The 19,286-nt window shown below is 47.0% G+C and overlaps 1 protein-coding gene and 1 pseudogene across 1 annotated transcript in view; one reads left to right on the top strand and one right to left on the bottom strand.

Annotated features, from left to right (window-relative positions):
- The window catches only part of Lhfpl2 (LHFPL tetraspan subfamily member 2), a 159,672-nt gene that overhangs the window by 30,088 nt on the left and 110,298 nt on the right, over positions 1-19,286 (top strand). The gene's annotated exons all lie outside the window — the stretch shown is intronic.
- On the bottom strand, positions 10,491-10,883 carry LOC102915170 (small ribosomal subunit protein eS25 pseudogene; annotated as a pseudogene).

The following is a 19,286-nucleotide window of genomic DNA, read 5'->3' on the forward strand; positions in this document are numbered from 1 at the left end:
GTCCAGCAGACTGCTTCTCAGTCCCAGACTGTGACCTCAGGCAGGATGGCCTAGTTCCCTAATCTGACAGGTGCGGCTAATCATGCCTGCTCTGTACAACCCTCAGAAATCAATGAAGCCAGAAGGCTTACAGGTAAGAGTTGATGCCCGGAGCAGTGAGGTTAACTGCTCCCTCTCCTCTGCCCGGCCCCCAGGGTGCATGGTAGCTGGGGCTGTTTTCAGGCATGTAGCATGTACTGCATTGACATATTGTCCTGACCGGTCCTCATCGGAGTGGAGCTTGCTGCTGGGCAGTGTCCTGCTGTCCTTGGGCTGCTTCTTGCTTCAGAACCGACAGGGACTCTGGAAACTGGCATGTACCAGATCTTCCTCTGCCTTTGGCATCAAGAGACTTCTGCAGTGTGTACATTACTGTGAATTAAGATTAGTGACCACTTAACAGATTCAATTTGCCCCGTGGTCAGATTTATTAGTGAGCGTGTGTTTCTTGGGAGAATTGCCTTCTGGTTGAGCACTGGTGTTTGTGGGATTACTTCCTGGGCTAACATGTAAGTTGGGAAGGGTGAGACGCAGCCCCAAACCTGGGTGAGAAGTGTTTACGTTTATTTAGGAGAACCAACACACCACATGCCATTTACAGGCCTGGTCTGCTCACAGTCCCACCCTGCAGCCTGTACCAACCTAGCAACACGTAATTTGTTTCCCTCAGGGAAATGTGGTTTTATGTGCTGTGTACTGGTGTCATTGAAACCTTGTTTTAAGAGGAAAATAGCAATTAGTGTTTGGAAATAGGAAATAGCTTTACAGATTTGCAGTGGAAGAGGCCCAATAAAAACGACTATCGGGCATTCCCCTGAAGGTGAGCGTTAGCGTTTATAAATGGTGCTTTCTGTCTGGGAGTCTCACAGCATCTGATGTGTAAGCATTAGCCAGTGTGTGCCTGCCACAGACCGCCGGGCGTGGGAGATGGGGCTACGGCTTCACACAGGCCTGCATCTGTGACGACTTCTTAAGGCCAGGTGGCAGAGGTTGGGGGTCTGCTTGGTCAGATGAGGCCATGTCTATGCCATTGCTGTTATTGTTCCCCCGCTGGGAGCTGACAGGTGGGAGAGCCAGCCTGAGGAAGCCGCTGTTAATCTGTAACCCTGGGCTTGCTTGGCTTGCCTGCACAGACGTCTCAGCTCGTTGTTTGAAGAGACAAAGAACGGTGGTTTGGAAGGTCTCCTTTAAGATGGTGCTTGTTTTTAGCATCACTGGTGAGATGGGCAGTCTTCACCGTGTGGGAGTGGGGACTTCAGGCTTTCATGGGAGAGCTCTTTAAAATGACGTATTTGTGTGGAGCCACAGCACGTGCACATTTAACTCAGAACTTTGACGCTGGGCATGTGGTTCAGAAATGGAGAAATGATCGAGACACCCCTGTGGCCCTGCTTAGCTGCCCTGTTCCGGTAGAGTGTGCCTGAAGCAGGGATTTTTAATGCCAGCACTAATGACATTTGCATTGGGTTGTTCTTTGTTGTGGGTGCCCTCCTGTACACGCAGGATGTTCAGCCGTATCCCTGGCCTCTACTTACCGGAAGGCAGGAGCTCGATCCCCCAGCTGGGACCACGTAAGGTGTCTGCAGACATTGCTGACCGAGTTCGTCCTTGAGAGGGAAGGAGAGCACACTAGCTTCCCAGGTTGAGACCCACTGTGTTGGCTTATGAAAACACGGATGACAAATTCCTACCGTATAAGGGTCTGGCTTTAGAAAACAACTTTCTATTAGTTGCTGGACCCTGAGGGCTTTTCCAGACATTGGGTTGTGTTAGTTTGACCCATTTGACAGTGCAAGGCTTGATGCAGGAAAAGTGAAGGAATCTCTTACTTCCCTTCCATCCATCCCTCCCTCCCTCCCTCCCTCCCTCCCTCCCTCCCTCCCTCCCTCCCTCCCTCCCTCCCTTCCTCCCTCCCCTCCCTCCCATCCCTCCCATCCCTCCCTCCCACCCCTCCCTCCCTCCCTCCCTCCCATCCCTCCCTTCCATTCTTCCTTTCTCCCTCACAGGGTCTCATGTAGCCAGGAGCCTTGGACTCACTATGTGGCTAAGGATGACTTTGAACTTCTGATCTTCTTGCCCTCACTTTCCAGGTACTGGGATTTCCAGGCCTGGTTTGTGCAGAGCCGGAGGTAGAACCTGGGACTTCATGTGCAGAGCTGGAGGTAGAACCTGGGACTTCATGTATGTAGGCAAACTTTCTACCAGCTGAACCACACCCTCAGCCCATAATCAGGGATTTACAGCTTTAAATGTCTTGAACTTCTTTGGTTCTCTTTTGCTATTTGCTCTGATGGTCGTGACAGGACCGTCTGTCCTCTCTGTCTTGCTGTCATCACCCCCAGGACTTTTAGAAAGAGAAAAGGGACCACAGAGTCAGGGTCCAGGAGCACACTCCTGCAGTGGTTACGCTGCTGCCCTCACCCACGAAGGAGGGGAGTCAGGATCCATCTGCAGCATATCCTGGAGAAAGCCTTGATCTTGATTTATAAACTGGGGCTGACTGAGATAAAAACAAGCTAGTGGGATCAAGTAGCTAAAACCCCGGGCTTAGGAGCCTGACTGCTCTAACATTGGTCAGCTGAGAGATCTCTGGGAAACGATGTCAAGTCTCCTCCTCCAGCCCCCTCACCAAACACTGGAGGCTCACTGTACCTCCTGGGCCTCTATGAACATCTTGCTGTGTGTCTCTGCTGTTCAGTGGTTATTTCCTTTTGGGCAGACACCACCCTAAAAGGTGTCTGTGCTTTGTTCTCCTGCTATTACAAATCTTTTCATCCCCCACCCCTTTTCTCAACATGAGCCACAGTGATGCCCATATTTGTGGAAGCCACACAGACTCCATCATAATTTTAAGTTCGGATATAGCAACATCACTTTACATTGTGATGACTTGTAAGGGAATGTCTAGAGTCTTCAGTATGTCCACGGACATGGCAGGTGTGTGTGTGCCAGGCCCTTTGAGGAACCTTTGTGTCTGTCTGAGCTGCTTTTCCAGTCCCAGACACGGGGCTCAGAAGTGGATTCCTTTTCTCCCAAATGAGCGAGCTTTCCCTAAAGGCTCAGACACTTAGTGTATCGGTGACATCTTCCTGCTTTCCTGAGACCCAGTGGAGGGCCAGAGCAGGTGAGGGGAGCTGTTCCAGATTTAGTCTAGGGCATGCGTCTCAAGAGAGCAGCTGGGAATGATCTTGATCAGTTTGCAAGTTCTCAGGCAGACCAGACCCAGTCAGGCTTCCCCAGGCCATTGAGGACGGCTGGCATAGATTCAAGGGCAGCATTGCGCAGATGAATCGAGCCTTTGCAGCTTGGAGGCGGGCCTATGAGATGGCTTGGCAGGTAAAGCCATGTGCTGATGTCCCGAGTTCAATCCTCGGAGCCTACATGGTGGAAAGAACAAGCCCAATGCTGCATGTCACCCTGTCATCTTCACGCGTGTGCCGTGGGCACACACATATGCATACACACAAAATAAGTTTCTAAAAAAGTAATAAAACGTGGAGGTACACCCCGCCATCCACTGACGACATTGGCACTCAAATCAAACATTATTTCCAAGGCCTGTTCTTCAGTACTGCGGGGTTCTCTCTGGAGACCAAGGGAGGGAGGTTCAATGAAGTGCCAACTGCCGAGCCGTTTTTAAAAAGAAAAGTTATTTTTCCCACTGGCCCCCCAACAGTTCATCCTTTGATGGGAATATTAGCTAGCCTCCACCGTCACCCTGATTTCTACCCTTTACACTGGGTTGGACAATTTTCCCAAGATTGTGGAGCTAATAAGTAGTGGGACCACTTGAAACAGCTCTGCCTGATCAAAGCCTGTTGAAATTGTTGGCCAGGCTGGCCTTTCTCTTGAATCTGAGAATAGTAAATAGGGACGAAAGCATCTGTTAATAGGAGGAGGCCGACTTCATGCGAACTGAAAAGAATTAACCATTGGCATCTACTTCGTGCTGGGCACAGTTATTGGTGAAATTATTAAGGCCACTCCACGTAGTTAAAAGGGAGGTTTATTAGTGGCATAACTTACAAGTGAAGGGATAGGTAGGTCGCAGGGCCTGGGGAAGGTGTGTCGAAGTCCGGTGGTGTTCTCTGGAGAACTCTGCTCGGTCTACCTCTAGCATCCACGGCCCAGGAACAGAGACAGCATCGCTCATCTGGATCTCAGGTCTTCAGGGTCCTCTCTTGGCCCCGCCTTCTAGGTGTGACAGTTACCGAAGCCTCAATGGGGGTTGGAACTTACAGGTCAAAGCTGGAATGACTACCCACTACACACAGTACATTCATTAACATATTTAATCTTCCATCCACCCTAGTGGGGATTAGACCCATTCTACAGAGGAGCCAGCAGAGGCTCTGGGAGTCTAGGTAACTGTGTAAACCATGTACCTAGCAGATGGCAGAGCGGGAAGTGAAGCCATGCTGTGGAAAGGCCTCCTCGCCTGGACTCTTCAGTTACCTGTCTCTTGGGTACATGGGATAATACCGGACTTAAGAACCAGGAAAAGTGAGCACATGTTCCAGGTCTGTGCAGGCCTCACAGAACCAGCTTTAGTCCTCTCTCACGCCCGCTTCTCAGTGGCTTAAGAGAGCAGAAGGAAGCCCACCACAGAAGTAGAAGGCTGGGAAGGGAGGCCTGACCTCTGCCCCTTGGGCGCACCTGGGAGAGGGCTTAAGAACTGACATCATCTTCTGTGCACAGCTGCCCGCCCATGGAGACCTTTGACCCCCTTTTGCTTCTTGTCTGCAGATGTGCACCTACTGGAGATCGCTGGGGAAAGAGGTCAGTGAGTCCCCTGGCCTCGGGCTCTTTGTGACTCAGCCCGGGGTGTTATGAAGGACGCCTCTCCCTCCAGCCTTTTCTCATTAGATCATAATCCCTAGCACATTGCAGCCAGCCTTAGGGCTCCTTAAGTCCAGGACCAAGCGCTACTGCAGCTTGAAGTCCAGTACCTCCCAGACAGCTGCAGGCACCAGGCCCTGGGCTCTCCTTTCCCGGGGGTGGGTGGTTTCCCAGGAGTAATTCTGGGTGTGGGGCCAGGAGAGGCAGCCTTTGTGTGGAGGAAATGTGCCACAGGTAGGTGGCTGGTGGCTATTAGTTTACTCTTTCGGTCAAATTATTTTTGTTGCTGTTAAAAATTAATTTTAATAATTGCTTTTGGATCAAGCTGCTGAGTAGCCGAGCCAACTCTTCATGCCCAATGAATTTTATAGCAAACTCTCCCCCTCTTTATGGGGTTATTATGAGGATGATATTTGTAAAGCACTGTAACTACTGACAGGAAGGCTCCAGATAAATGGGATCCGTATTTTCAGAGTTCTGGAGTTCGGATCACGCAATGGCATTCCACGTGCGGAAGATGCTGGTCACGATCTGCCGTGGCGATTTGCTTTGGTGCCTAGTTGCCTGCTTTGGATTTCTAAAGAGACATTTTATGCAAAAGCTCGGGTGATTATTTTCAGAGCATTATCCAATTAATTATGGGACTCTGTGGATAAGCATGTTCATAGTCATGGAGGGTTGGAAATTCACTACTGTGACTCAAGAGCTAATTTGCTTAAGTTAGTAATAGAATGTTACTGTCTTTTATTTTAAAGTCGGATACTGCATGATTTCACTTCAAAATGTTATATGTATATATGTTATATGTATATATGTGTGTGTATGCACACACACACACACACACACACACACGTATGGGTATGTATGTAGTATGGAACACATGTGGAGGTCAGAGGACAAATTGGGGATTCAGTTCCCTTCTTCACTATGTGGGTCCCCTGGATTGAACTCCAGATTGAACACAGGCTTGGTGGCCAGTGTCAACCTGTTGGGCCACCTCACTGACCCAAGTGTAGCTCAGGCTGGCAGCAAACTCCTTCTCCTCCTGCCTTACCATCTTCAGCCTGTCTTACTCATGTGCACCACCACAGCTTGCTGGTCTTTTATTATATATTTTTTTTGTCTGTTCTCTTTCGTCTTTGGAGGAAAAACCAAACAAACTTATCAAGGAAAGAAGAGTTGCTGTGTTGCTCCAGAAAGCAGTTCATTCCTCAGAAGAGGCCCAGAACACTGTGGACCGTGGGCTTTGAGTGAGGGGTGAAGTCTGTTGCTTTCCTGCGCATGCTCTGCAAGCTGGGCTTTAGTGCACGTGGGAAAACAGAATCAGGAAGACCCCCTTTGTGGCTCTGGCATATCCTGAGTTTTTGCACTGGATTTTCAGCGAAGCCTAGGGTTTGAGCTCCCACAGGATCCCTTGAATACACACAGCCACTGTCAGCATTATTAAAGAGATAAGTTAGGCTGTAAGTCAGACTATAGTGACTTCCTTAAAACCTTGCACCCTTCCCCCATCAAACTAGGATGAAGTCCATGTTTCCTGCCAAGACTTAGACGGCGTGATCTGATTTTGCCCATATCCCCAACTTTACTTGTAATCAGTCCTGTGCTCACTCTCTTCCAGTCTTGGGGCCCCCTTGTAGGTCCTTGGCCCCCATGCTCTTCCCTCTCAGGGCCTTCACAGGTGTCTGTTTTCCTGGTATTCAGGCCTCTGGCTGGCAAGGGGAAGATTGGAGATCACCTGCTAGGACTCTTGCCAAGTTGGTTATGGAGAAAGTAGCCAGGAATGCTCATGGGCCAGATGGTGACTCAACCCTGCCAGAATTTGGAGGCAGATATGGGTAGAGTTGAGGTCCAGGTGGAGTTCTGTGTTAACAGCCCGTCTCCCATCCTTCAACCTGTGTGGATCTTGCCTGCTCTGCTCTGTCCTTACAGGGAGGCCATAGTTCATAGCGCTCTGTTCAAATGTGCTGTCTCGGGCTAGTGGGCTCTCGTCTTGGAAGGCAGGATAGATACTGTTCTACCTTGCAGAGAGAGCGCTGGCATGTGTTTGATTTTAGCCTAGTGTCTTAAAAGAATGAAAACTTCTTCCATTTGTTTGTTTGCTCATAGCAATTAATGAACTTCGTTTTTTTCCCCCAATGACTTAAGTAATGAGATCCTAACTGAATCAGAGCTGTACCTCTGTGTTGTATCACAGTTGTCTTCCGAGGCTTGAAACAGTCAATCCTGCCGGAAGCTTCTTCAGCAGGAAAGTAAACAACTCAAAACAGAGTCAGGAAGTTCCCAAAACCGAACAGATTTACTAGGTCCCTCCCTGCCAGAGTAAACAATGAAGCTGAGAGACCCTCTTAGACTGAAGGAAGCTCTCAGAGGAGAAAGGCTGCCTGGAAGAAGCAGAAACCAGCAGAGCTGCTGAGAAGAGGTTTAGGCACCTGGAAAGGATATTCTCCAACCTGCTGAGCCGCCCACAGACCGAGCTGCCCGCAGACTGTGCCGTGTGCTCCAGGTTCAGTGTGAGCTGTCCCCCTGTGATGGTTAGCATTACATTTAAAGTTTACACTTAACTCTGCTGAGAGTTCAAAGGCAAACCTGTCTCTAACATGTACCTTGTACAGGCCGTACCCTAGCAGCCCACTTCCCTCCCCACCCCAGAGATGTTGAAGACTCTTCTTAAATTGACTGATCTTGTAAAAGTTGCTCTTCTAGCAAAATGGTAGGTCATAAGACTAACTGCTATTTCTGCTTCTGTAATCAAACTTGCTTACTCAGCTCAATGGCTTGGACAACTGTATGACATATATGTTAAAATTAGACCCTGCCTACATGTAAACAGAACCCATGTCATCTTGTGGTTTTTGACTTCATACGCCTTGGGCTGGTATGGCTAGCTGCTGCGTCTGGGGAACGCCCTTGGTGGCAGTCCTGGTGCCACGAACACCAGGCACCAGTATTTAATCAGTCCTCTTCTTATTACACTTTATTCATGGTCATAGTGAATCTCTGAACGACCCCAGACCCATGACAACCCATGCTGGGGTGGGCCTTGGTGACGCAACTGTCTTGGAGTCCCTTCCGCTCCTGTAAGTGACCCCACACCTATGTTCCTCTAAGTAACCCCAGTAAAACTCACCACTTCACCAGGTTGGATGTGGGCGGTATCTGTACTTGGGTCTGTCATAGGTTCTCTCTCAGGGGTGGGTAGATGTGTGTGCTGTGTCTCCCCAGGAAAAGTTCTGTCACAAAACACCCTGCTTCTGGCATTTGAGAGATACTTAGCGTCCTGTCAGCGTGCACACAGTGTGGCTGTCTACTTGTGGTCTGCTCCTCTCTTTCCATCACTACATATGTGCTGGGATATCTGTGTAGACTCTGCATGTGACTTCAAACCACGCTTACAGTGTGGACAGATCATTTTTCAGGAATGCACAGGGCAGGAAAGCAGAGGGCTGGGGAAGGAGGGGGTGGGACCTGGGGGGAGGGGAAGCTGGAAGAGGGGGAGCTGGGGGGAGGGGGTTAGAGTCGTGTTTTTCTCTGCTGCTTGTCTGGAGACCGGCTTTTGAGGCTCCTCTACATCAGAGGTTTGTTGATGGTGTGCTATACCTGCAGTGTTTGCTCTTAGATTATTAGTCCCTTCGCTTGGTATCTTGCTGCTGCCCCTTGTTCCTGGAATCTGTGGCAGGTCAAGGGGAAGGCTCCCGGCCAACCCCAGTCCTCTAGTGTAGACCACTGTTCTGGATCTGGACCCTTTGCTACTGTGTGCTGGTGTTCTGGTGTTTGCTGGGCATGTGTGCTGGTCTCCAGACAGAGCCTTTCCTAACTGCCTGCTGGGTATCTTGGATTTTCTGTGAGTTTCGTTCAATAATTGTTGCCTACTCGGGACCCTTTGTTGAGTTCAGAGGGCCCGACAGGGCTTGAGGTATGGCCTTGCTGTCATATCCTGGCCCTCATAGAGTCCTGGTGCTCACGCAAGGGAACTTCCTAGGCAGGGGAGCAGGCAGGGGCCGATGTTCAGTGGGTTCAGGTTAGGTACAACTGGAGGACGCTCTGTCTTGCTCTAACCTCTACAGTCTGGGTAGGTGACTCTGGTCACGTTAGGAAGGTCAGAGGTGCTTGACAGAGGACCAGCCTGCTTCCATTTGGGAGCCCCCAAAGGATGGTAGTGACTTTTCATAAAGGAAGGATGACCCTTGATGGGCCAGCAAGATGGCTCAGTGGGTAAGGGAACTGGCCTCACAGGCCTGGGACTCAGGAAAGCTGGACAGACAGAAGCGACTCACCTCTAACAGGTGTGCTGTGGCACACACCCCCATCGTGTGCGCATGCGCTCACACACACACAATAAGTGAATCAAAGAGGATGGCAGTTACTCTCTCCACAGAAAGATGATTTCACAGAAAGAAGTGCATTAGTGTTTCCCAGACTGCTTAAAAAGATCAAATATCCCCAACTCTTAGATAATTAACTGTTTTCCTTTTCAAAGAGAGTCCAGATCAGTGAAAGTTTTTTGATAATTTTAAAGCTCCAGTAGTAAAAAACCCAAACTGTCTATTATCCAGCATTCATTTTCTTTATGTAATCCTGGTGTGTAGTTAACTTTTTTTTTTAAACTTTGATTTCAACTAATTGTCCCATGAAGGTTGTCTGATTACAACAATTCCCCTTCAGTCTCTGCTCTGGACAGTCTTTGCAACCCCATATTTTCATGTTATTTCTAAACTTTACTTACGAGAACTTCAGGAAGTAAGAGTAGCCAGTACTGCCCCTGACATTGGACAGGATTGTAAGACCTGATGCTGCTGCATTTTGTTGTTGTTTTGTTTTGTTTTAAAAGATTTATTTATTTATTATCTATACACAGTGTTCTGCTTGCCTGCATCTACCTGAACACCAGAAGAGGGCGCCAGATCTCATTACCGATGGTTGTAAACCACCCTGTGGTTGCTGGGAATTGAACTCAGGACCTCTGGAAGAGCAGTCAGTGCTCTTAACCTCCGAGCCACCTCTCCAGCCCCTGATGCTGCGTTCTTATGGGAAGTTTCTGTCAGGTGTGTTCCCCAGCACTTAGGAGGGAACACTGCTTTCACGGCCATCTCTGGCTTCTTCTAGAATGCCTTCTCCAGGCATCCCAGTCTGGGAGGGTCTGCCCAGATCTGTGTGATTAATGACCCGTTGTCCCCCTCTGTGAACTTTATCTCCTTGATCTCATTGGTCCCCCCACCCCACCCCCACCCCACCCCCGTGTCACCTGACACTCTTCACCAGTTCACTGGTTCCTCGATTAACTCTCTTTGACACTTTCATCCAATGATAAGGATATCATGTATCTCCTTTAAAAGCCTTTTCACCGTGTGCTCTTTTTACTGCCCAGAGTGATTTCGTATTAACATTCATTACGTGCTGCCTTTGTCTGGAAGTTCCACGGAGGGGCCGTGGATGGAGTTTGCCTGTTACGTCTATGGAAACAAGACTGGGTGGGGTGCCTGTCACTTTGGGAGGCAAAAACCAAAACAAACACTGCCAACTTGTTTCCATTGTCAGCTCATCTGGAATCTGAAGTGGTGAGTGGGGAATTTAAAGTAGCTATGGAGTTTTTCTCTTCTTTTGTATTTTTTTTTTAATTTAATGAAGTTTTATTTTTCCAAATGTACAGCTGATTGAACCTGCTCATGCATCTTCGCCAGCAGCTGGGGCATCTCCACCGTTTGTGTTTCTGGTGTAAATTACTTGGGCTCTGTGCTTTGAAACCAGCTTGATAACCAAAGAACGGCAAATCTTCAGTCTCTCGGAGACCAGAGCTGGAGTAATAAGCTTAGAGTTGGAAACTTCCTGATAGAGGTTGTCATATGTAGCTTTGTCAAACGGGACCAGATTGTTGAGCTTGTCCTGAACTTTGCCTTTGGACCACTTCTTCTTTTTGGCCTTGCTACCAGACTTATTTACTGGGTCTTTGTCTTTTTAGTCGACTTTCTGGCATCTGTCTTCTTCTCGACATCCCTGGGCGGCATGATGAAGCTTGCGACAGAGAGTGGTGACGACCACTGCAGCCTCCCTAAAATGTTGGGAAAAAAAGCTCGAGTTTTTCATTGTTTAGTCTCATCAGAGAAAGCCATCTTGGGAAGATGGATTTTCCTTAGTGAATTTTGATTGACATGACTGGGCTTTCTGTCTGGAGGGAAGGGACACCATGGCTAGTGAAGGGACATTCTGAGATAAAAATGAAAGTGTGAGGTGGAAACCAATCAGATGGAGAGAATCAAAGACACAACAAAGACATATGGCATATTTTAATATCTGTGTGTGTGTGTGTGTGTGTGTGTTGCACGCCATAGGAATTCTGGGAGTACAGATGTGTTCAATGATGTCTAGCTTTTAGCCAGATTGTGACTTAATTTTAAATGTCCTTCGTTCATGTGTCAGCATGGCAAAAAGAAATTTATGGGAGAGGGTGCCCTGGAGCCGTGGGTGTGATTGATACCTGAGACAGGCCTGGCCTGTCATGGGGCTGTTCCCTTGCTATACCTGTAGTCGGGCAGCCTGATGGAGCAGAAGCCAGTGACTTCCAAGGGAGATTGTTGCATGAAGTATTTGTTCAGCTGCATAGTCAAATCCCAGACTGGAGCAGTCTACTCTGTGATGATTCACGTCCCCGGCAACAGCCAGATTGTCTGTGTTTGCTCATGGCAGGCCTGCCACATGGAAATGCCCCCTTCAGGACACCAAGGTACCATTTACTAGACTGTTCCATTAGTGCTGTTTAAGGACTAACAATCCTAATGCGGTGAGTGGGATTTAATTACTGACTTTTTGAGCCACCAGGGAGCTGTTTAGTAATTACTGCTTCATTGTCATTTAATAAATTTCACTCTTGTACATTAAATAGCACTGAGCAATAATTCACTGCCTCGTCCCCAGTGGCATAAATAAGTTAAAGCTTCTTGTAGAGATGTGCCTGGGAGACCAGATGGCCACTTACTCATTGATAGAGTAAAGGTGCAATTTAATCTTTGGGATCAGAGGACCCCAGACTTTCGGATTTCATAAAGCAGTTTAACGAAATGCCCATAGACTGACAAAGGGGTTGTTGACCTAATTTTGTCATTGTAACACCCGTCATTTAACTGCTTCCCCTATGTTAGAAATATAGTTTACACCCTAATAGCATGATTTGTATGTCTAGATTTAGGAGTTCACATGACATACACAGACTATAGTAGGCTGGACAATTTCTTCTTAGGGAAGGGAGGGAAATATCTCATTGTCTTCTCTGATGAAGCAAAATTTAACAAATGACTTTTCAGGCACTGTGTGTGCATGTGTGTGCGCATGTGAGTGTGTGTATGTGTGTGCGCATGTGAGTGTGTGTGCATGTGTGTGCATATATGAGTGTGTGTGCATGTGTGTGTGTGCATGTGTAGAGTATGTACATTTATATGCATGCTTGTGTAATCATGCATGTGTGTGTGTACATGTGGAAGCCACAGTTTGACATCAGGTGTCTTTCTCAGTCTCTCTCCATCTTATTTTTTGAGGCAAGGTTGTGCCTGGAGCTCACTGGTCCAGCCAGTCTAGCTGGCCAGCAAGGGATCATTAGGCATGTGTTTGTACAGGTTAATTTAGTATCATGTTAGACTGCAAGACTGTAAATACATTGCTCAGAGGTAAAGTTAAGTTCATCCTGCTTGGAAATTCACCACATCTTTAATCCTAGCAGTTTAGTGAGATGGTTTAGGTTGGAGGGATTTAGAGCATCACTAAATGCAAGGTATAGTCAACATGAAGGATGAAGGGAACACTCCTGAGTGGTGCTGATGCAGAGCTGTGCACTGTCTTCTCCCCCGGGATGCAGCTGCCTTTGTTTTATAGCCAGTCTTCTCGAGCTCAGAACAACAGGTATCACCCCAGTTTTCAGAGTGTGAGTGTGAAGCTGTATTGAGTACCAGTTTCCTTGAATTCATAGGAACCCATTTATAGTCTCTTGTAACTTTCCATCCGGTTGTTTTACATCTGGTTGTTTTACTGGGCATCTTACAACTTGAACAACAGTGGACTGTGGCCATTTCCGCCATTGGTTTTGATGCTATGTCTCTGTAGGAATGAATGTTTCGTCATTTTAGGTGGTGGGTGAAACAACTGCCTGTAGAATACCTGCCTGTGATTTGCCATGCCATACGTCTGCATTAACCACATTCTGCTCATTCTGAACAGCTCAGTTAGTGTTTCATATTTTATATGTCATAGTGTGCTTAACCCACCCCACCCCTCTTTGAACTCTTTCCAGATGGAGGCTGTCATAACATCTATAAGCCAGGTGCTTTCCCCATCCCCCTTTGGGGACCCCTTCCTGGGACTATACTTCTCCAGAGAGGAGTCTGATAAAGGGTGTGGACTCCTCTGCAGCGTTGGTTCCCTCTGCCGCCTTGTGTTTTCTTCAGAGAGTGAGGAAGAAAAAAACATCTGGAAGGAAAACTAATTGTCTTTGAGGCTTGCAACCTTTTACTGGTAAGAAGACAGGGGGTTTTAGATCTCGGAATCAAGATTATGTTTGCTGTGGGCTAATCAATCATTTAAGCAGTTCAGTGTAGTGGTTAAAAGCCCAGGCCGTGGAGTTCAAATCCATTATTAAATGCCCCTGAGCCTCAGTTTCCATCATGGCAAGATGCATGTGCTGCCACGTTCTGTGGGTGGTTCTGAGGTTTAAATAAGATAATGTGCTTCTAGGAATCGATTGATGGGCATGGAGTCCAGCTCTTAGTCAGATCTCATAAACTAGAGCTGAGAGGTTTGTGCTGGCCAGGGGCCCATGGCATCAGGCCTTGGAGTTTGGCTTTGTATAGGATTGGCAGCTCTATTCCTCATTAAGTCCTCTCGGTGTGTTGGTTGAATTTTGGGTCTGAGTTGCTCTGCCCAGGACAAGTTCTCAGGCTTGTTAGTGAATTAATACTGACAGTTAAGGGTCTTTATGAATCGGGCAGACTCCCCTGCAGAGAAGTTCTTTTCCTTTAAGAACAAAGAACTAAGGATGAAATCTAGTAAGAGTGTCAGCCAGGTCTGTGTAGCAAGCGCACACCACACTCTCTTGACACCAGGTTGTTTTATTTGGGTAAAACAAAATGGAGGCTTGAAGCCAGGTGGTGGTGATGACACACACCTTTAATCCCAGCACTCAGGAGGCAGAGGCAGGTGGATCTCTGAGTTTGAGGCCAGCCTGGTCTACAGAGTGAGTTCTGGGACAGCCAGGGCTACATAGAGAAACCCTGTCTGGAAGACAAAAATGAAAGAAAAAAAGGCTTGAGAAGTTTGTTTATGTCAGCCATGTTGTTTCATTAGCTTGAATAAAATGTTTCCAGGAGGAGCCAGGGAGCTTTCTAGGGTCAAGAGATTTATTGATCCTCCAGAGGACCTGGGTTCAGTTCTCAGCACCCATGTAGGTGGCTCACAACTGCCTGGAACTCTAGGCCAATCTGGCGCCCTCTTCTGGCCCCCAGGCACACCTGCACACAAGCAGCACACACTCACACAGATACACACGTCTATACATAAATATGAAATCAAGACAGACCTACAAATGGTCTCTACAGAAGATGCTAGGCATGAATCTTCAGTGGCGTAGGCTTTGCAAATGCTGCAGTTTTTGTTTGCTGGTAACAGAAATCTGAGGACCAGATAATTCTGAAAAGCCAAAGAAGCCTCAGTTCTTCTCCCTCACTGGCAACACTGTCCCATGTCACCGTAGGTGTGTGTGTCTACACCAGTGATTTGGTGCTCCTCCTCAGAATACAAGCCAGATGTATTTTCCTCTTCTGGAAACTTCAGTGGACCTTCGTAAATACAGCATCCCATTTCATGAGCATCGGGGAGCGAAAAGTCTCAAGTCATGTCTGTCCTTTCCTGCATTCACATGGATAGTATTTATTTTTGTTTTATGTGTGATATGTGCCTGCCTGCGTGTGTGAAAGTGCACCACATATATCCCTTGTATCTGTGTCGGCCAGAAGAGGGCGTCCCACCCCCTGGAGCCGGAGTGGCACCTGTCTTGAGCCATCATGGAGGTGCTGGGAATCTAACCTGAGTCATCTGCAAATATAACCAGTGCTCTTAACTACTCATCCATCTCTCAGGCCTCAATAGTAACATATTTTAAGAACCAATTTTTAATTTTTTGGCTTTAGGGAGAGTTTCTCCATATCCCTTTTTCTGTATCTGTACACGTTGAGGTCTAGCCGTGATGCTTATGATTGTTGGACAGTGTTTAAGACTACAGGTGGATTTCCATGGGCAGATGAACTTATGATCTGGGGCAAGTGACTTTCCCATGGGAAGACGGAAGGCTGGAGTGAGCATTTCTCTCAACCTCTACCCCACAACTCTCTAGCTTCTCTTCCCTCCCAGCCGGTTAGCTATTGGCTTGATGAGCATTGGCTTGATGAGAATGCGGCAAACACAGGGGTTCTTGTGTTTGGTCCAGCCGTCCTGGATGCGCGTGAAGAGTAGTGTAGCTAGAGTTTTCCTGCCTGGCCCACAGTCAGGACAAATCTCTATCACCTGCCAGTCCCACAGCCACTCAGACCCAACCAAGTAAACACAGAGACTTATATAGCTTACAAACTGTATGGCCGTGGCAGGCTTCTTGCTAACTGTTCTTATATCTTAAATTAATCCATTTCCATAAATCTATACCTTGCCATGTGGCTCGTGGCTTACTGGCATCTTCACATGCTGCTTGTCATGGTGGCGGCTGGCAGTGTCTCCCTCTGTCTTCCTGTTCCCTCCTTTCTCCTCTCTGTTAGTCCCGCCTGTACTTCCTGCCTGGCCACTGGCCAATCAGTGTTTTATTTATTGACCAATCAGAGCATTTGACATACAGACCATCCCACAGCAAAGGTGGAAAGATTTTCTCCTCTTCTAGTGCTGCTAGGGGTTGTGCAGATTTGTTACATGTTTCATGGTCTTACTAGATGTAGTCTGGACTTGTTTACTGTGAAATATATATATAAAAGATTTCCCCTACCCGTAGGAACCTTCACCATCATGAATTCACATTGTTAGGGAGAACCAATGCAGGGCGGAGGATTATGTCAATGCTCTATGACTCTAAATTCTTAGTGTCATCTGCCCTGAGACCTGCCTTCTCATCTGTGATTTTTGTGGACATGGCAGAGTCATCTCAGCTCGGTCCATCTCCAGGCACGCCACATCACCTCTTGAAGAAAAGATGTTTGTTGTGTCCTCTCACAGAGAAGTCAGGGGTCTGGGTTTTAATCATTCTCTGTGAGACTTCTTTTCTCCTTACATACTTAGGCCAAATGGTCGGAGTGGTTTACTTCATTGTGTGTTCGCAGTTTCTCCTCTGAGGTCTCCCTGCCTGCTGATCTCAGACTCTAGTGCCCCCTTGGCCCGTGAGGTCATTTTGGATGCAGACTTGGAACAAAAGACCAGCTTGCTGGTCAAGTATTGGATGGACTTAAATGTGATTTCCTTTTACTTTCTAGGGTTTTCCAAGTTTGAGTTGACTTTTTAAAAAAAAAAAATGGCTAATTTGAGTTTACACACAGGCCAGAATAAAACCTTGGCCTGGTCATCCACTATTTTTGTTCCATTGTGGAAAGTGTTTTCTCAGCCAGAGCATGTGATTTAGTTAGCAGCTTCCTACACTGGTAACCTCTCTGGCAGGGTAAGTGCATTGGTAGCAGCGGATAGTTATTTGCCTCCTTGAAACCTTAGGATTTGAAGTCTGAAAGTCAGCAAGGAGAGGAATTATCTTTTGACCCAGATTGTCCCCCAAGCCTGTCCTCCAATGGAGAGCTTTTGATTGGCTCTTGCACTGAAGTTTAGCTGTGTTTGTGCCCTGGGAGGATAATATGACTTGTTACAAGTCATGTTTGATCATTTAACAAGAATGTGTATGATTTTGTTTGTCTGTTTGTATTTAAAAGATTCAAGGTGGAAAATGATTTAGGAATTTAGTAGGTACCACAGTGTCAGCTGGAGTCGGTCATAGTAATCTTTCCACATGAGTGGATGGCCGCCCCCTGCTTCCCTGGGGTGACTGTTTGAGGACTGCGTGGTTTGTACCTTCTTCATCTGAGTGAAAGGGTGGCAGTGCAGAGGCCACAGTTCATGATTTCTGTGGTCATCGATAGATTTCTTTTGGACAGAAGTTTTGCTCAAGACAGTTATTTTATCTGGTCTCTTCTGGTTCCCAAGAGGACTCTTGAAATCACCAATAATTGGTAGACAGTTTGAAAAGCCTTGGGTCTTAGGGGATAGGAAGCTTTTGTAATGGCTGAGATCATTACACATGTAGACAGTTATGTCCCATTGTGGTCACTTTCCTCTTTCATGTCATTTCCTGTGCCAGCCACAACCACGCCAAGTCCCAAGGCTAGGCAGGAGCCTTGATCTTGATATTCATTGAGTCTCTGAACCTACAAGCAGGGCCTGTGAGGAGGCACGCTAGTCTTATGATAAAATTCTACCTGGCTTTTATTTTCTTTTTGAGATGGTATCTCACTATGTTGCAGAGGTTGGCCTCAAACTCCTGAGCCTCTGGTAATCCTCTTGCCTCATCCTCTTGAATAGCTGGGACTACTTATGTGTACTGTTGTAGCCTCTGGTCACATGGTATAGGATTCCTGGTCTTAGACAATATTTGTTCCGTAAGACTAAGTCAGGATGACCTCAAGGGATCCATGTGTTTATCAACATTATTCAAAAGTTGCCTTCCATTGTTATTTAGCTTGTGGTTGTCAAGGTCTAGTGAGTAACTCCCTCATTAGTAAGCTGGGCATCCTGGAAGATGATTCATTGTGTTTGGGATGAGTGGCTGGAATGTCGGTGGTGTCTGTATGTTTTTAACAAGGTTGCCTGGTGATATGAATGCATCTTGAGCCTAGGGCTACTGAATTCCTCCATACACTGCTAGTGTTCAGAGCCCATGCTGCTGTTCACCTAAATCCCTTCCTCCATGACACCACAGCACACATTTGCTAAGAGGTCAGTAAGTCAATGGCCCTCGATTTCCCTGCCTTTACCTCCCAGCTTCTCCTCACCTGTATACTTCTAGGAAAGGAGAGCTGGGTGGAGGAGGAAAAATGATTTCCAGAGGTTTCTTCTTCCCCAGGCCCCTTGCCCCTGCCTCCTCTGACCCACTGCAAATGTTAACATACTGTGGGGGCATTCTATTTGATGATTCGCTTGGGTCCATTGTGCCCACATTTTTTTGGAGAAAGGAAAGGACAAGATTTAGATTTTTATCCAATATAGTGTTCCCATCCTGGTACCACAGGAAACAGGGGGGAGATGTGGCATCCTGAGGTTGTCTGGGCAGTGCAAGGCCACTTTGGGATTAGGATTACTCTCCCTGCCTGCCTCTCCTCAGGCCCATTTGCCCTTGATCTCTGGGGTGGGTGCTGGATCATCTGTGAGTTTCCCAAATTCCATGGATGATTGCCATATGTAAACAATGGCCAAGTTGTTGGCAGTGCATTCACAAAATTATTGTTTGTGTGTCCAAGATTCATTTGTGGTTTATTTAGCTAATGATTATGAATTAAATTCTCTTGTACATGGTTAAATTTGTTTCATATGAATTGACAGGCTGTGGATCACAGACAACTTAGGCTCACTTAATCCTTGTCGTTTAACAAGAAGACAACCAACTTGAGAATAGAACCGTCAACATTGTTGTAAGAGGAAGAACTCGCAGTTGCTGGGCTCCATGTATTAGAAATGATGCTTACCCAGCATCATTTACCTTCTGAGGTCTTCTTTCGACTGCTGCATTGCTACATAGGCTCAGGGATTATGGGAAGGAGGGGGGTCTTTGAACAGCTTTCGATTGGCATGTGACACTTTTATATGCAGTCCGAGTTGGAATGACTGGAGAAGAGTCACATAGATTGTCTAAGAAAGGTACATCAGGTTCCCCGTGTCTCACGTGGTTGTATGGCATGTGTATTTGCGAGTGGTCTCTTACTTTCTGAAGTAGCCTGAGTTGGATGGCTCATGTTTCCCCGAAACCTCCATCATCCTTCAGAATCAGAACCTTCTCCGTCTTTCTTGAGAAGTAATCTATAGCTGCACAGATGCCAAATTCAATTTCAAATGACTCCTGCCTGGCTTTTACTGAAGTCCTGATGGTGTTTTGAAATGGAGAAGTGTATGATCAGATGTCATTGATCATCTATCGTAACTTCTATAACCCATTTCTTCAGTTTGGAACAGCCATAGAGGACTGCTTTTTCTGTGTTTTTTAACTGATGAAGGAACGCTTCAACTTTGTGTCTGATACAATCAGGAACAAATTTACTTTAAATCGACAAATAAAAGAAATATCGTTCACTGTCACTATTGTGTCTTTAAGCCCCCTTTCTTCGAGACTCCTCTTTGCCAGAACTGCTCATGGTTGT

The sequence above is a fragment of the Peromyscus maniculatus genome, chromosome 15 (genome assembly GCF_049852395.1).
Source record: "Peromyscus maniculatus bairdii isolate BWxNUB_F1_BW_parent chromosome 15, HU_Pman_BW_mat_3.1, whole genome shotgun sequence".
Taxonomy (NCBI): domain Eukaryota; kingdom Metazoa; phylum Chordata; class Mammalia; order Rodentia; family Cricetidae; genus Peromyscus; species Peromyscus maniculatus.